At 46.4% G+C, this 15512-nt stretch overlaps 1 protein-coding gene across 20 annotated transcripts in view; it reads left to right on the forward strand.

The window, feature by feature from the left end:
- The window catches only part of EPN1 (epsin 1), a 250587-nt gene that overhangs the window by 203760 nt on the left and 31315 nt on the right, over positions 1–15512 (forward strand). The gene's annotated exons all lie outside the window — the stretch shown is intronic.

A 15512-nucleotide genomic window follows, 5' to 3' on the forward strand; every position in this document is an offset into this window, starting at 1 on the left:
GACACATAATTTATTTGGCCGTCCTGCACATTTTCTGAACTAGTCAGTCCGGACTCAGGTTACAATGTTTGGGCAGTTGTCATTTAATCAAGCTTCCCTTGCATAGAAATTACTAGAAATAGTAGGTTCAAGATTCTATAATTTTACAGAATTATCTTTATATTTGCTCTTCCTATTTGAAGGCTTTTACCACAATGGATCTTTTGTTGATAAAAACTGAAGACTCCTTTCTGTTCTCCCCATAATGTCTGCTTTTAAAAAAGTGTATTGATTTTGAATTTACAACTGCTACATGATGTGCAAGCAATTGCTGGATGTTGGAAATGTGTGCTGGGCAACTATATAAAACAGCAGGCTTTAACTTATTACACATACATTCTATTATGGTACTGCAGATTGCTTGTACTACTAAATAAGGAGACATGAGCAGGAACGCATAGCACACAAAATCAGCTTTTTGGAAAAGCGCATTGGGGTTTCTGAATCCTAAAAGTGCAATCACTTTACTAAGGAAGGCAGTTCTATAGATAAGGAGCCCAAACAGTAGCCTTTTGGATATACTTGCATATAAACATAGAACCAATCATGGACAGCAGACCCTGTTCTGTATAGGACTACTCTCCTGTTCATAAGCGCTATGAAGGTTAAGTAAAAATAATTTTGAAGACAAAATGAGTCATCCTTAAGATAATAAAACACAACCTGAGACCTGAAAGATAACTAAGGGTTCTGACATGGTTTTGGCATATTTAAATTAAAGATAAAAATATTTGCATCATGCTCAATTCTGAACAGTCTGAAGCTTCTGTATTTGGCAAAATCTCATCTAGAGGATGATTTCTATAGTGGAGTGTTTGTCTGCAGTGATGGAACGGAACGCTAGGATAAGTGCTGTGATTTGAAAAGTTGCTTTGCATTATAGTTACCAGATCCCTTCTGCTCAATGGGTGTGGGCTTTTGTGTGTGTGTGTGTGTGTGCGCGTCTTTCTGTGTGTCTGTCTGTGTGTGGTCGGTCACGGAATGTTGATGAGTGCCTGGTTGGTTGGTTGGTGTGAATTGTCACTTGGGTGGAGTAGGCTGAGCAGCAGCGATGCTGCTCTTTGTGTGGAAGTTACCTGTAACTAAACTGAATAAACCCATAACTTAAAAAGGATCCATCGCTAATTACAACTTTGGCGACGACTGGAGAAAATCTACATGTGGGAGGAAATTGAAGAGAAACTGAACTTACAGAAGTAACTAAAAGGAAATTAAAGCCTGAAGTGAAGAAAAACGCCCTGGAAGCCCCACCAGAGTCTTTCTCATCAGACAGCCTGCAGTTAACAGAAGTCTTGGGCGTTTGACTAGATTCATTTTAAAAGTTGGTGCTGATTTATTGTGACTTTGGTTTCAACATGGTTGGAGTTGGCATATACCTCATTTTATCGCTTTGGCAAGACATGCCAGTGGGGTGTGGCCCGGTAGCGCAGATTAACAAAGAATGCAGCATTTCTTATGTGAAGTTATCCAGCATCAGCCACTTGAGGAACTAAAGTGCAGCACTGAACCAGCATTTGATAAAACATCACAGAGATGGTGTGTTTTGAGATAACTTAACCCCATTATGGTGAGTGTCATGCTGTTGTGCAAGGGTTATTTTTGAAGGAATGCACTTAACTGGCAAGTGTAATTAAGCTGCGTGCTGTTGAATTAAGGAAGAGTTTCCTAACGGTCATTAAGGCTTGAGCTGCATGTAATGACTGCTGCGCATGAGGGCTAGCTTCTCCTTAAGGCATACTCGCACTATAGAGCGTGTGGTAGAGATCATGCAGCATTTGGGAGCAACCGCCTATCGAAACCGGTGTTAAGCAGCGCCCACCGCACTGGCAAGACCAGTTCAGTTTAGCTTGGAAAATGCATCTGTGGCCATTTTCCTCAATTAGGATGTTTTCAATGTGCTACTATGGCCTATAAGGTGTACTTTTGATACTGTAGAGAAGCACCTGTCATCAGTTCATCAAGGTTTGCGGCGACTGTCTAGTCACTGTTCCATTAGAAATAGTACGCGGTGATGGGCACACCTTGGGACTTTCTGTCTATTATCCATTAGCAGCAACCTTAACAGTGAGGAATTTCTTACTTTAAAAATTGATGTTTGTTTCCAACGTACTCGTAAGTATACAGCAGACTGTCCAGTGTAAGCTACCTGATCGTAGAGTACAAACTTGTGTACACATTTTCCACAGGAAAGGAGATGCATACAATGGATGAGTTCTAAATGTTCCTGAGAAGCTATAAGCATCCAAGTATTGAAGGGTGGAGAGAGGTTTCGGGTGAGAGGTCGCTCACCGGGGACATTAAATGTTACTGCTGAACATAATTATGTGCCATCTATAATGTGTTTATAATGTCATGCCAGTTTATCTCTGTGTGCTGTTCTTAATTTGCTGCCATGTTTTAATTTTCTCCCTAAGTGGATTTTGTTTAATGCAAGTCTGGATCAGCTGCATGTGTATGTTTTTAGAATCCCCAGTATGTTAGTGTAAGTGCGGCAGTGCTGATTTTGCTGTCTGAGAGTATGGCCATCTATTCAGTGTTAAAGTTGCTGCCTAAGTGGATTTGATGCACGTTTAAATTGTTAGAATGCACAATATTTATCTGAATGTTTTAATTTGAATTCACATTGAGTTGCAGAGTTGGGTACCCTAGTGGTGAATTGCAGGGTCATGTACCCAATGTTGCATTGCAAGGCTGTGTACCCTAATGTTGCATTGCAAGGCCGTGTACCCTAATGTTGCATTGCAAGGCCGTGTACCCTAATGTTGCATTGCGGGGCCGTGTACCCTAATGTTGCTTTGCGGGGCCGTGTACCCTAGTGTTGCTTTGCGGGGCCGTGTACCCTAGTGTTGCATTGCGGGGCCGTGTACCCTAGTGTTGCATTGCGGGGCCGTGTACCCTAGTGTTGCATTGCGGGGCCGTGTACCCTAGTGTTGCATTGCGGGGCCGTGTACCCTAGTGTTGCATTGCGGGGCCGTGTACCCTAGTGTTGCATTGCGGGGCCGTGTACCCTAGTGTTGCATTGCGGGGCCGTGTACCCTAGTGTTGCATTGCGGGGCCGTGTACCCCAGTGTTGCATTGCAGACTTAAGTACCCCAGTATGTGTTGCAGGGTCGTGTACCCAAATGTTACATTGATGTGTGGTATTGTGTTAATCAGTAGTTTCACCCCTTGTTATGTGATTATTACTGTATCTGATATTTTAGGACTGTTTATCATTTATTTCAATTTTTTGTCCTTTTTATTTACTGATTTGTTCAGTTTGAATTTGTACTACTATCTATTGGTCCTTATGTTAATGGACAATATTATTTCCATCATTTGTTTTCTATAAGGCAAGGAGATGTGTGGTGACTTCAGATGTTGCTATGCATTCTCACCTTAGTTACCAGTTCCTTATATATATGTGTGTTCGAAGGCATGTGCAGCTGCAGATATACATGCTATGCATTGCTTCCACCATTTAGTGTTGAGCTTGGAGTGTTACAAGTTGTTTTTCTTTGAAGAAGCTTTTTCGTAGTCACTGGATCGAGTGACTCCTCCTCTCGGTCATACTGCGCATGGGCATCGACTCCTCTGTTAGATTGTTTTCTTTCTGCTGTCTGGTTCGGACATGTTTCCTCTCGCTCTGAGATTTTCAATTCAGAAACTTTAGATAACTTTCTTTGACCATCGGTATTGTTTTGATCACGTTTCCATCTATAGTCGAGCCAATAGTACTGTCGAAAACCAGATTTTGCCCTTTTGGGTGCGAGCGCCCAACTCGGGCCTGTTCAGGCCCACCATGCTGAAGGCTGATGGATCGGACTCCATTCCGATTCTGTCCTCTGCCACGTGAAATTTCTATACACGTGGCAACACCAACACCTGGTATTTAATCTGTTTCTCTCGCCGATCACCCAGAAGAAGATTGTGAGGCCTGTCGATCATTCTGTTCCAAGAAGACACTGCGTAACCGGAGAGCCAGTGGACTGGAAATGGTTTTGAAGAGTACAGAATATATCTACACCGTTGAGGAAGAACAGGCGCAGACGGCAGTTTCCATTCAGGACACCGACTCCGAAGAAGACTCTGAGGAAGATAGCCAGCTCATCACTGTGGTCAGCACGTGAGTACAATTGCCCCATATGCCAACTCCTAAAAAAAATCCTCAAAGGCCTTGGGTGCACCACTGCCAGAGAGCCATGGTTCGTCCCGAAAGAAAATATTGGGCGACTGACCTTCGGGTTCAGTGCCGAAAAAGGCCACACCAACTTCGATACCAGAGTCAAGCACATCCACCAAAAGCTCAACTTCTGAACCGAGCCGGCGTCCACACTCCTTGGAGTCTAAACCTCGACATCCTGCCTTGGAGCCGAAACAACAGTCTGTATTTTCAGGCCCGAACAAATTGCAAACTTCGGAGCCAAAAAAGTATTCTTACACAGAAGAACAAGGACTTTCGAGAGGATTAAAGCAGAGCTCCAAACCATATGATGAACAGTCCTCTTAAGTCACCAAAACCATCAGAATACATTTCTGAGGACACTGACATTCAACCTATTCTGGAAATCATGGATGAAACAGTCAAGGATCCATATCCATAAAGAGACTGGGAGGATGATTGCTGCACCTCCTCCACAAATAAAAAAGTTGGCTATTCAGGAACATCTCAGTACTGCACCACCACCAGCAAAGATGTTTTAGAAGGAAGGAGAAACCAATACCCTTGCATACTTCTCCCCCACATTCACTATGACTTTCTATTTCACCACTACCCGTTAGCCCACCACCATCGCCTTCTTCAACTCACTCACACACTTATTCCTGTGGTGATAAAATTGATCCTTGTGATCTGTATGATCCAGATCCCATACCAACAAATGACCCAGACATATATCCTTCAAAACCTTTGCCACCAGAGGATACAATGGCAGATACAAAGGTCATCTCTAGGGCAGCTGCGTACAATGGTATACTCCTGCATAGTGAGCCTTTAGAAGAGGATTTCCTTTTTAATATGCTGTCCTTCACGCACTCACGTTACCAGTGCGTACCAATGCTATCTGGCATGATCAAGCATGCAGACGAAATATTTAAGGAACCTGTTAAAGCTATGGTTTTAACACCACGCATAGATAAGAAATATAAGCCTGCACCTACAGATCCTGTTTACATTACACAGCAGGTACCTCCAGACTCAGTGGTCGTCAGTGCTGCCATAAAAAAGGGCCAATAGTCAATCGTCCGAGGATGCCCCTCCCCCTGACAAGGAAAGCAGGAAGTTTGATGCTGCTGGCAACAGGCAGCTAACCAATGGCACATTGCCAATTCTCAAGCCTTGCTATCAAGGTATGATAGAACACACTGGGACGAGATGCAGAAACTGTTACCACACCTGCCAAAAGAACATCAGAAGAGGGCTCAAAAAATTGTTGAAGAAGGTCAGGCAATAAGTAATAACTAAGGTCTGCTCTTGATGCTGCAGATACAGCAGCTAGAAGTGTAAATACTGCTGTAACCATACGCAGACATGCATGGTTACGTTCTTTTGGATTCAAACAAGAAATGCAACAGGCAATACTACATATGCCTTTCAGCAAGAAACACCTGTTTGGTCCTGAGGTTGGTACCACAATTAAGAAACTCAGGAAAGATTCACACAATGCTAAAGCAATGGGAGCCCTATACACAATACCTTACAGAGGCTCCTTTCGTAAGCAGCAGTTTAGAGGAGGATTCAAGCCTCAATCTACAGAGGCTTCTACCTCCCAGCCTAAACAAGGTCAACAGCAACAGTACCAGAGAGGGGGTTTTAGAGGCTGTTATAGAGGCCAACACTTCAGAGGCAGATTCCAGGTCTCACAAAAACGTCACTACCCCATCAAAACAGTGAATTCATAAGCATGCCACAACCCCCCACATCTCCTGTGGGGGGCAGACTGCAGCAATTCCACTCCCAGTGGCAAAATATCACCACAGAACAATGGATACTTTCAATTATCCACAGTGGGTATTGCCTAAAATTGATTTCTACCCCTCCAAATATTCCTCCTCGTTATCACAGGCTGTCCCCAGAATACAACATTCTGTGACAAGAAGTACAATCGCTACTACTGAAAGAGGCAATAGAATTAGTTCCAAAATCTCAACATGGAACAGGGGCACACTCACTATACTTCCTCATTCCCAAAAAGGATGGCACTCTCAGACCCATTCTAGATCTCAGACCACTAAATCTATATATCCTGTCAGAACACTTTCAAATGGTAACTCTGCAGGACGTCATTACACTACTACAAAAAAAAGATTACATGACTGCATTAGGTCTCAAAGACGCGTATTTTCATATTCTCATCCATCCAGTTCACAGAAAATACCTAAGGTTTGTGATAGTGGGAAAACACTACCAATTCAAATGTCTTTCCTTATCTAGACGATTGGCTAATGAAATCAAGCAATATTATACAATGTCAACGACACACTTAATACACAATAGAAATCCTACATACATTAGGATTCACTCTCAATTACCAAAAATCGCATCTTCAGCCAGCACAGGTTCAACCTTACCTAGGTGCTATTCTCAAAACACAAAAAGCCGTAGCCTATCCATATGCACAAAGGGTGCAACTTTCCAAAATCTCATACCACAAATGTAGCCAAATCAACAATATACGGTAAGATTTATCATGAAACTATTGGGAATGATGGCATCCTGCATATCAATAGTGCCACATGCAAAACTAAATATGAGAACACTACAACAGTGCCTTAACAACAATGGTCTCAAGCACAGGGTCAATTGCAAGATCTAGTGTTGTTAGACCGCCAAACGCACAAGTCCCTTCAATGGTGGAATCTCAGCAATTTAATGAAAGGCCGGTCATTTCAGGACCCTGTGCCTCAGACCACAGGAACAGATGCATCAATGATAGGTTGTTGAGCTTATCTCAACAACCTTACCATGCAAGGGCAATGGGATTCAAAACTGTTAAATTACCACATAAACCGTTTAGAATTAATGGCTTTGTTCCTTGCCCTAAAAGCGCTTCAACCACTTCTCAAACGCAAGGCTGTCTTGGTAAAAACAGACAATATGACAACCATGTATTATCTAAAGAAACAAGGCGGGACACATTCATCTCAACTATCCCTTCTAGCCCAAACAATATAGAAATGGGCAATTCACAATCACATTCACTTACTAGCAGAATATATTCCAGAAATACACAATTAGATAGTAGATATCCTAAGCAGAACACACCAACAGATACACGAATGGGAGATTTACTCTCAGGTACTTCAAAAGTACTTTCTAAAGTGGGGGACACCAGAAATAGACCTATTTGCAACAAGCGAAAACGCAAAATGCCAAAACTTCGCATCCAGAAACCAACACCCTCTGTCCAAGGGCAATGCTCTATGGATCACCTGGTCAGGGATATTTGCTTAGGCTTTTCTCCCTCTCCCACTACTTCCATTTCTGGTCAATAAACTGTGTCAAACTTCTCACCATGAATCTCAGAGTCCCCAGGTGGGCACAACAACATTTGTACACACCACTCCTAAGCCTGTCAGTAGTACCTAACTGCAAACTTCCAAACAGACTGGATTTGTTAACACAAAACAAAGGACAAATCAGACATCCCAGTGCTCTCAACTTAGCGATTTGGCTCCTGAAGTCATAGAATTTGGATACTTGCAACTTCTATTAGACTGTATGGAAGTTCTCAAGCACACAAGCCTACAACTAGATAATGCTATGCTAACAAGTTGAAACAGTTTGTTTACTACTGTCAATCTAAAAATACTGACCCACTTACAGCATCAATACAAGATATTGTATGCTACCTACTTCATTTACAACAGTCAAATTTAGCTTTCCCATCTATTAAAATTCATCTTACTGCCATATCAGCATACTTGCAGACTATACAACATACCTCTCTCTTTAGAGTTCCAGTTATTAAAGCCTTCATGGAAGGACTAAAATGTATTAGTCCACCGAGAACACAATCAGTTCCTGCTTGGAATCTAAATATTGTATTCACAAGACTAATGGGCCCACCTTTTGAACACATGCATTTGTGATTCAATTTCTAACTTAGAAATTGCTTTCTTAGTAGCGATTACTTCAGAACAGTTAGTAAAATACAATCTCGAGGAACCTTTTTTCCAAGTACACAAGCATAAAGTTGTACTTACAACCTTTGGAAACATTTTTGGATTAGTTCTATCACCTTTTCACATAAACCAAACAGTGGAATTGTCAGTCTTCTTTCCACACCCAGATTTCACTGCAGAAAGAGCCTGTAAATGTATTCAAACTTGTTACATTAAGGCAAAACAAGAACTTTTTTTTCTGAAATTGTTTTATTGATATTTCGGTACAATAAAGTGAACATGCCCATGTACATAGGACTTCCGGCTTCCCACCATGTTCAGTGCCTTCTCCCTGTCCTTACCAACCCAAGGCCAGTTTAACAAATATCAGAGAGAAACACATGCTTAAGACATTGCTTTCACCCTACAAATGGTGAACAAAGCCATTCGCTTCTGTCACCTGAAAACAAATAAAGAGCAAAAACCTTACAGCACAACAAGTGTCCTATCCCTTTTATGTTTCTGAAGCGAATTAAAAGGCCATTGGGCTGAGAGCCCTCTTCCTGAGCCAGAGAGAACAATCCTAATCACACTCAACTACCCTCTGCATTTGGCTCCTATGCGTGGAAAAAATGCAGCGCCCGAAGACTAGGACTACATGCTGTAAGGGGCAGGCCCTGTGAGAGGAACCTGACCCAGGGGTCCCAGATAAAGTCAAAACCACTGTGCGAGCCATCCATTTTGTCATCTAGATGCTCTATGGCAAGGCCCCGCCATAACCTCGTGAGCCAGAGGGCTATTGGGGGTGGGTCCATTTTCTTCCAGAAAGACACTAAAGTTGTCTTCGCAGCCCCCACCGCCAACCACAGAATGACTCGATCCTCCTGCGATAGATGTTTCTGCTCTGAAGCGCAAAGCTCCAACCTTATGTGCTCTGGAGATGTCGGTACGGGGTAGCCCAATATCTCTTAAGTGGGAGAGGATTTCATTCCCATAAGGGCGAATAGCAGGGCAGTCCCACCAAATATGCCTAAAATCCCCCAGCATACCACAGCCTCACCAACACTGGTCCGATGCCTGGGGGTGTATTTTCTTAAACTTCTCCGGGTATTGGTACCAATTGTAGAGTAGTTTGTGTGCTCTCCTGCCACCCATTGAGCGATTATGCTTGGATATGTCATGAAATAGGTGTCGCCTACAGTCCTCACCCAATGAGATGCCCATCACCTGTTCCCAAAAGAGGATGTGTCGAGGGGTCGGCACCCGTTGCGCTGAGGCCAATATGTTGTACAGCATAGATATACTGCCCCTCGCAACTCCTCCCTGCTGCACGAAACGTTCCACTGGGAGAAGATCCCTGGTGGCCGCCTCCCGCATATGAGGCTGTGTGACCCAATAGACTGTGTGTAATGGAAGTGTTCGGATGCTGGAAGATGAAAATCCCTGCAACAGTTAGCAAACGTACGCAGCTGGTCTCCATGATAGAGATCTGTGGTCCACAAGCACCGCCCACCCCCCCTTCATCTATCGAAGGGCCCCGGTGATTCCCCCGGACGAAATGCCTTGTTGAAATGGATGGGTGTATGTGGCGAAGGAAAGGATGTAATCTCATAAGCTCTTGTCACCTTGTCCCACACCTTATGGGTAGTGGCGGTGAGGGTACTAAGATATGTGTTCTGTGGTCGTGCCCCTCTGGGCCTCCAAGGGACATCCCATAAAGTCCTTCCTGCCACCACCCTGTCCATGTGAAGCCACAACTTAACAGACTCTCGGAGGGACCACTCAGCAGTTGTGCAGCTCTATAATACCGGAGGAGGTCGGGGAGTGCCAGTCCGCCCTCCACTTTGGGGCGCATAAACACCTTATTGGATAATCTAGCCCTTGACCCCTGCCAAATAAACCTTGTGAACATCGCTTGGATTTCTGCAAAAAAGTCTGTCGGGATGTCGACGGGTAGGCTCTGAAAGAGGTATAGGAGCTGAGTAAGCACCGTCATCTTGATACTATTGATTCGCCCCAGCCAGAGCGATAACCACCTCTTAAAGTCCTCTCGCAATGATTTGAGTAGGGGTGGGTAGTTGGCTCAAAACAGATCGGACACCTTAGGGACAAGCCTAACACTCAGATATGTGATTTCTTTTTTGGCCCAAATATATGGAGACAAGGAAGCTCTCTGGACCATTGCAGCGGCGGGTACAGTCAGGTTGAGGATATAAGATTTCCCCGTGTTTACTTAAAAGCTTGCCACCTGCTCGAAGAACGTCAACTCTTCCTGAATTGCCAAAAGAGACGTGCAGGGTTCAGTGATGAACAGTAAAATGTTGTCCGCGAACAGGGAGATTTTATGGTGGTCAGAGCCAAACTTGATGCCCGGAAAACCTGGGCATGCCCTTACTCGTGCTGCCAGGGGTTCAACACTGAGCCCAAAGAGTAGCAAGGGGGAAAAAGGACACCCCTGCCTCGTACCCCGCGACAAATAAAAAAAAAATTAGGTCACACCGTTCACCAGAATGCGGGACCAGGGGCAAGAGTAATTGTCATTACCATTGTTATAAATTGTTCCCCGAATCCGAAACGCTGCATTGTCGCCACCAGGAATCAAATGCTTTTTCAGCATCGAGTGCCAACAAAAGCGCGGGCACCCGTTTCTTAGATATCTTTTCCATCAGGTGGATGACACGCTGCAAATTGTCATGCGTTTGGCGGCCCTTGATAAAGCCCGATTGATCCGGATGTATCAACTCTAGCATAATATTCTCCAGTCTCCTCGCTAGGATTTTAGAGTATAATTTGGCATTGAAGTTAAGGAGGACAATAGGCATTTAAGAGGCACATAGCTGAGGGTCCTTCCCCACCTTGGGAATAAGTATGACCAGCGCCTCTCCCATAGTGGGGGACACTGCCCCCTCTCCTCTTACATAATTAAACAATGCAGTGAGATGTTCTGACAACACCACACTAAAGGACTTGTAAAAGTGGGTAGTAAACCCGTCGGGCAGGGAGCCATATACAGAGAGAGGGAGTCAATAGCTGCTTGGACCTCTTCTACTGTAAACGATGCCTCCAGCACTTCATTTGTCTCCCTCGAGACCCGTGGAAGCTGGGTATTTTGTACATAGCTTTCCTGAGTATGGGCAAGCAGTTGATCCGATTGATAGAGACGGGCATGAAACCGTCTGAATGCCAGTGCCTTCTCCTCCTCAGAGAAATGTTCCCGAGCTTGTCATTAATCTGCCCTATATAATCCTTAGCTTGTTTGACTCGTAGTTGTCTCGCCAGTGGAGTGCCTATCTTATTGCCTTTTTCGTAATGCGTTTTCTGAAGCCTCAACAGTGCTATTTCCACCCTATTCTTATAGATGAATCGCAGTTTACGCTTAATGGTGACCACCCTCCTCTGGGCCTGCCAGGTTGGGGAGAGCTTATGGGCCTGCTCATCTGCTTTAAATTCATTTTCCAAGAGGCGCTGGTCTTCAGCTTTTAACCACGGACGACAGGTAGATGCATGTGCCCTTGATGACCGCCTTAAAGGCAATCCCACAGAATGGAGGGGTGGTGTCCCCCCACCTTAATATGTTGGAAATACTCTCTGATAGCTCTCCGCAAATTGGTACGGGAAGCTGAGTCACGGATCAGGACATTAGGGAAATGGGGACCACTCCAGGCAAGCCTCCACTGGGGCATGGTCTGATACAATAATCTGATGGATGGCCACCGATTGAAGTCTGCCACAGTGGCCTACTCGGAAATATATAATCTATCCCTGAGTAGGATCGATGAGAGTGTGAGAAGAAGGTATAATCCCTCTCCGTGGGTTAGAGGGCGCGTCAAGAGTCAAAGATCCCTAAGCGGTGGAAGGCGGACTTAACTGATCTGGCAAAAGCACTTGTCTCAGATCTCTGTGGGTGTGTCATATCTAGAGCATGATCCCACACCGGATTAAATTCACCCAATAAAATGATCTCTCCCTCTGCAAAAACCCTCCAGCTCTCCCAGGAAATTCAGAAGAAATTGTCTGTCCATTGTTAAGTTTTTAGAGAGAGGCTAACATACAACATCTCCCCCCCACCCAGACTGCCCTTGACCATTAAGTATCTGCCCTCCTTATCCTGCTTGGATCCTGCTCCCCGGAAGTGAATAGACATGTGAAACAACAGCCCCCCCCCCCCCCCCCCCGCCCCCCCCCCCCACAGTGTTTAGTTGGCGCAGAAGCCAAAAATATTTGAGGGTACTGTTTGTGGCGTAAGCGGTGTCCCTCCCCCCCATCTTAAGATGCGTTTCCTATAAGGCCACAATAGCATAATGATGATCATCGAAGTACTTTTGCAGCTGCAACCGCTTATTGGGTGAGTTCAACCCCTTAACATTCCATGATAACAATTTCAACATTACACCGCAGTAACCCAAATGTTCTCATCAAAGCGCTCCATATCATCCCTGACTCCCTGCCTCCTTCCCCACGTCCTCTCCCACCTGGTGCCCCAAGCGTTCCCTGGTCCCCTCACTAAGCCCTCTTGCAACAAAAAGGGACAATGGACAATGACTAAACACCCATGCATCCCTCGAATGCAACAGGAGTGGAGTCACGCCGAATCATCCCACCAGCGGGTGAGTCAGTACCGGGCTCCTCAAAGTCGGAATGTCCTCCATGAGGGGAGCTTTCCCCACTGCCCAGCTTCCAATATGGCCCCTGCTTGGGGCCGCACCAGAGGCTCCCCCCCAAGACCTCGCTGGAACCATTGTAAATGCCGTACAGTTGGATAATGTCACTTCCTGGGAGTCTTCCTCCTTTGTTGTTTCCATTTCTCCGCCAAATCAAGAGGGGCATCCCTTCCGCGCTTGTCCCCATTGGCGGCGAGGTCGATACCCACTCTTGCTGCCTGTAGGCCCAATGCAGCCGCCGCCTCGTCAACGGCCGTAAAGTGACAAGCCTTGTTATGGAGTTCAAAAGCCAGACCAAAGGGAAATGTCCAATGGTAGCTTATGTTTTTCGCTCTTAAGTCTTCCATCACAGGGCGTAATTGCTGCCATCGGGCCAGCGTCGGGGCATGATGTCCTGATAGAGGGTGCAGTGTGCCCCCTAAAAGGAGACAGTGTCCTGTCGTCGCGCCCGTAATAGAATGCGTTCCTTGACCTTAAACGAGCTCAACTTTACCAAAATGTCTCTAGGTCTTCTTCCTTTGCTTATGGCCCGGTTGCCCACTCTGTGCACCCTCGCCGCTTGAACCTCCGGCTTATCCTTTCCCAAGAGGGTGGAGAAAACGCCCAACCACAAAGGCCTCCAGATCCGCTCCCTCGGATCCTTCTTCCAGACCCCGCACCCTGATGTCCCTGCGAGCACGATTTTCTAGATCTTCGCACTTGAGCATGGCGAGGTGAAGTTGCATTTTAATACTTCTGATCTCTCTCTCTCTCTCTCTCCACCAGGACAACCTTCTTTTGCATTTCCTGCACCTGCGTTTCCAGATCCAGAGTGCGGGCCCCAACCGAATCCACATCAGCCTGAAGTGAGGACAATTTCCCATTAAAGTCAGCTTGGAATGTGTCCAACGTCACCTTAATGTCGGGCTGTAAGTTCCTCTCTGAGTTCGGCCTTGAAGATGCGAAGGGAGGACAGGAGGTCCTCCTTCATGAGCGCCATCTCTCCCTCCTGTGGCAAGCCGGCGGTTCCCGCTCCAACTGGTGCAAAATAATTGGAGACCCTGTTGGCTTGCACCTTCCGCCAAGGCATATGCTTATGCTCCCCCCGGGGACTGATCGCTCAGACGCACACTGCCACTGTCTCACGTTGGTCCATGGGTTCGCTCCCCTGTAGTGGTGTCTCAGCTCACCGAGGGGGCTCCCACCAGGGCCTCTGCACACGTAGCGAGGGGGGATAGACACCTTGCCCACCCCCCACCCCTTCGCAGATCTGCCACCCGGGGCCATCCCGGCTCCCATCGTCTAAGTGCTTCTCCTCCAACAGCCCGTGAGCTCACCCTCATGCTCTAGTTCGCTGCGCCCGGGCTCCACCGGGTCTCCTCGCCTGCGACAGCATCCTCACTTCTGACCTCCCGGGAGCAGCCAGTCTCCATAGGCCTTAGCACTCTCCAGGGCTGTGGTCACCGCACTTCACTGCTGCGCAGGCCCCCGTTACCACAGGGGAGCCCACAGGAACCTCTCCATAACTCAAGGGGGCCGGCATCCCCTCCCCAAGGGCAACACCCGCAGCCCCCACTCCTTCACCGGGCCGCGGCCTCCAGATTCATTAGGGCTGCAGTCCCGAGCAACACCAGGCCCGAGCCAGCCGCACTGCTTCTTTGACGCACGGGCTCCCATCCCTCCAGCGGAGCCTGCCGCAGCACCTCGTCCGTCTAGCTCCTCCCCTCGCCGAGTTTTGCTGGTGGCCCCCAACTCTTTCACGGGCCCCAGTTCCCAGCCTCATCCCCACCGCTCCTTCAGCTGCCTCCGGTCCCACCCCACGAGGTGGGGCGGGGGTCCCCGCTCCACGTCTCGCGCCACCCAGTGGCCCGTCCCCGGCGGCTCGCTCCCCTCCCAGTAGTCACGGCTGCTCTACCGGACCAGGTGGGGTCATGGTGCTCCCCCGCAACGCTCCTTTACACATGGTCTTAGGGGGGTTTTGGACGGAGCCGCCGAAGTTCACGTCCGATCGGCCATGTTTGTATGCCCCGCCCCCAAAACGACAACTTTGAATAACACCTAAAGCTCATTCCACTAGGAAAAAATGTGGTTCTATGACATTTTTAGGAAACATACCAATGGTAGAGATATGCAAAGCTTCTACGCCACATACATTTACAAAGCATTACTGTGTGGATGTATTTTCAAAGCAACAGGCCAATGTTGGTCAAACTGTCCTAAAAACATTATTTCAAACAACTCCAACTCCTACAGGCTAGCCACCGCATTATTTTGGGGAGAGCAACTGCTTTTTAGTCTATGCACAGCATGTGTATCTGTAGCTACACATGCCTTTGAATGGAAAATGTCACTTACCCAGTGTACATCTTTTCTTGGCATGTAGTGCTGCAGAATTCCATGCACCCACCCTCCTCCCCGTAAGACTGTAGTCGTTGCAGCTTCTTATTTGTACATATGAATATACATTTACATTTTCATGGACATCTATTTTACTTATTACTTTTACATCACTTTTACATTCTTTAACTCTATCACTCCTTCCTACACCCTTTTGCGGGAAAACAATCTAACAAAGGAGTTGATGCCCATGCGCAGTATGACCGAGAGGAGTCACTTGTTCCTGTGACTCCGAAAATACTTCTTTGAAGAACATCAACTTGTAACACTCTGATCCCAACAATAGATGGCGGAAGCAATGCATAGCATGTGAATCTGCAGCACTACATGCCACGAGCAGATGTACATATGTAT

Source organism: Pleurodeles waltl, chromosome 7, assembly GCF_031143425.1.
Source record: "Pleurodeles waltl isolate 20211129_DDA chromosome 7, aPleWal1.hap1.20221129, whole genome shotgun sequence".
Classification (NCBI taxonomy): domain Eukaryota; kingdom Metazoa; phylum Chordata; class Amphibia; order Caudata; family Salamandridae; genus Pleurodeles; species Pleurodeles waltl.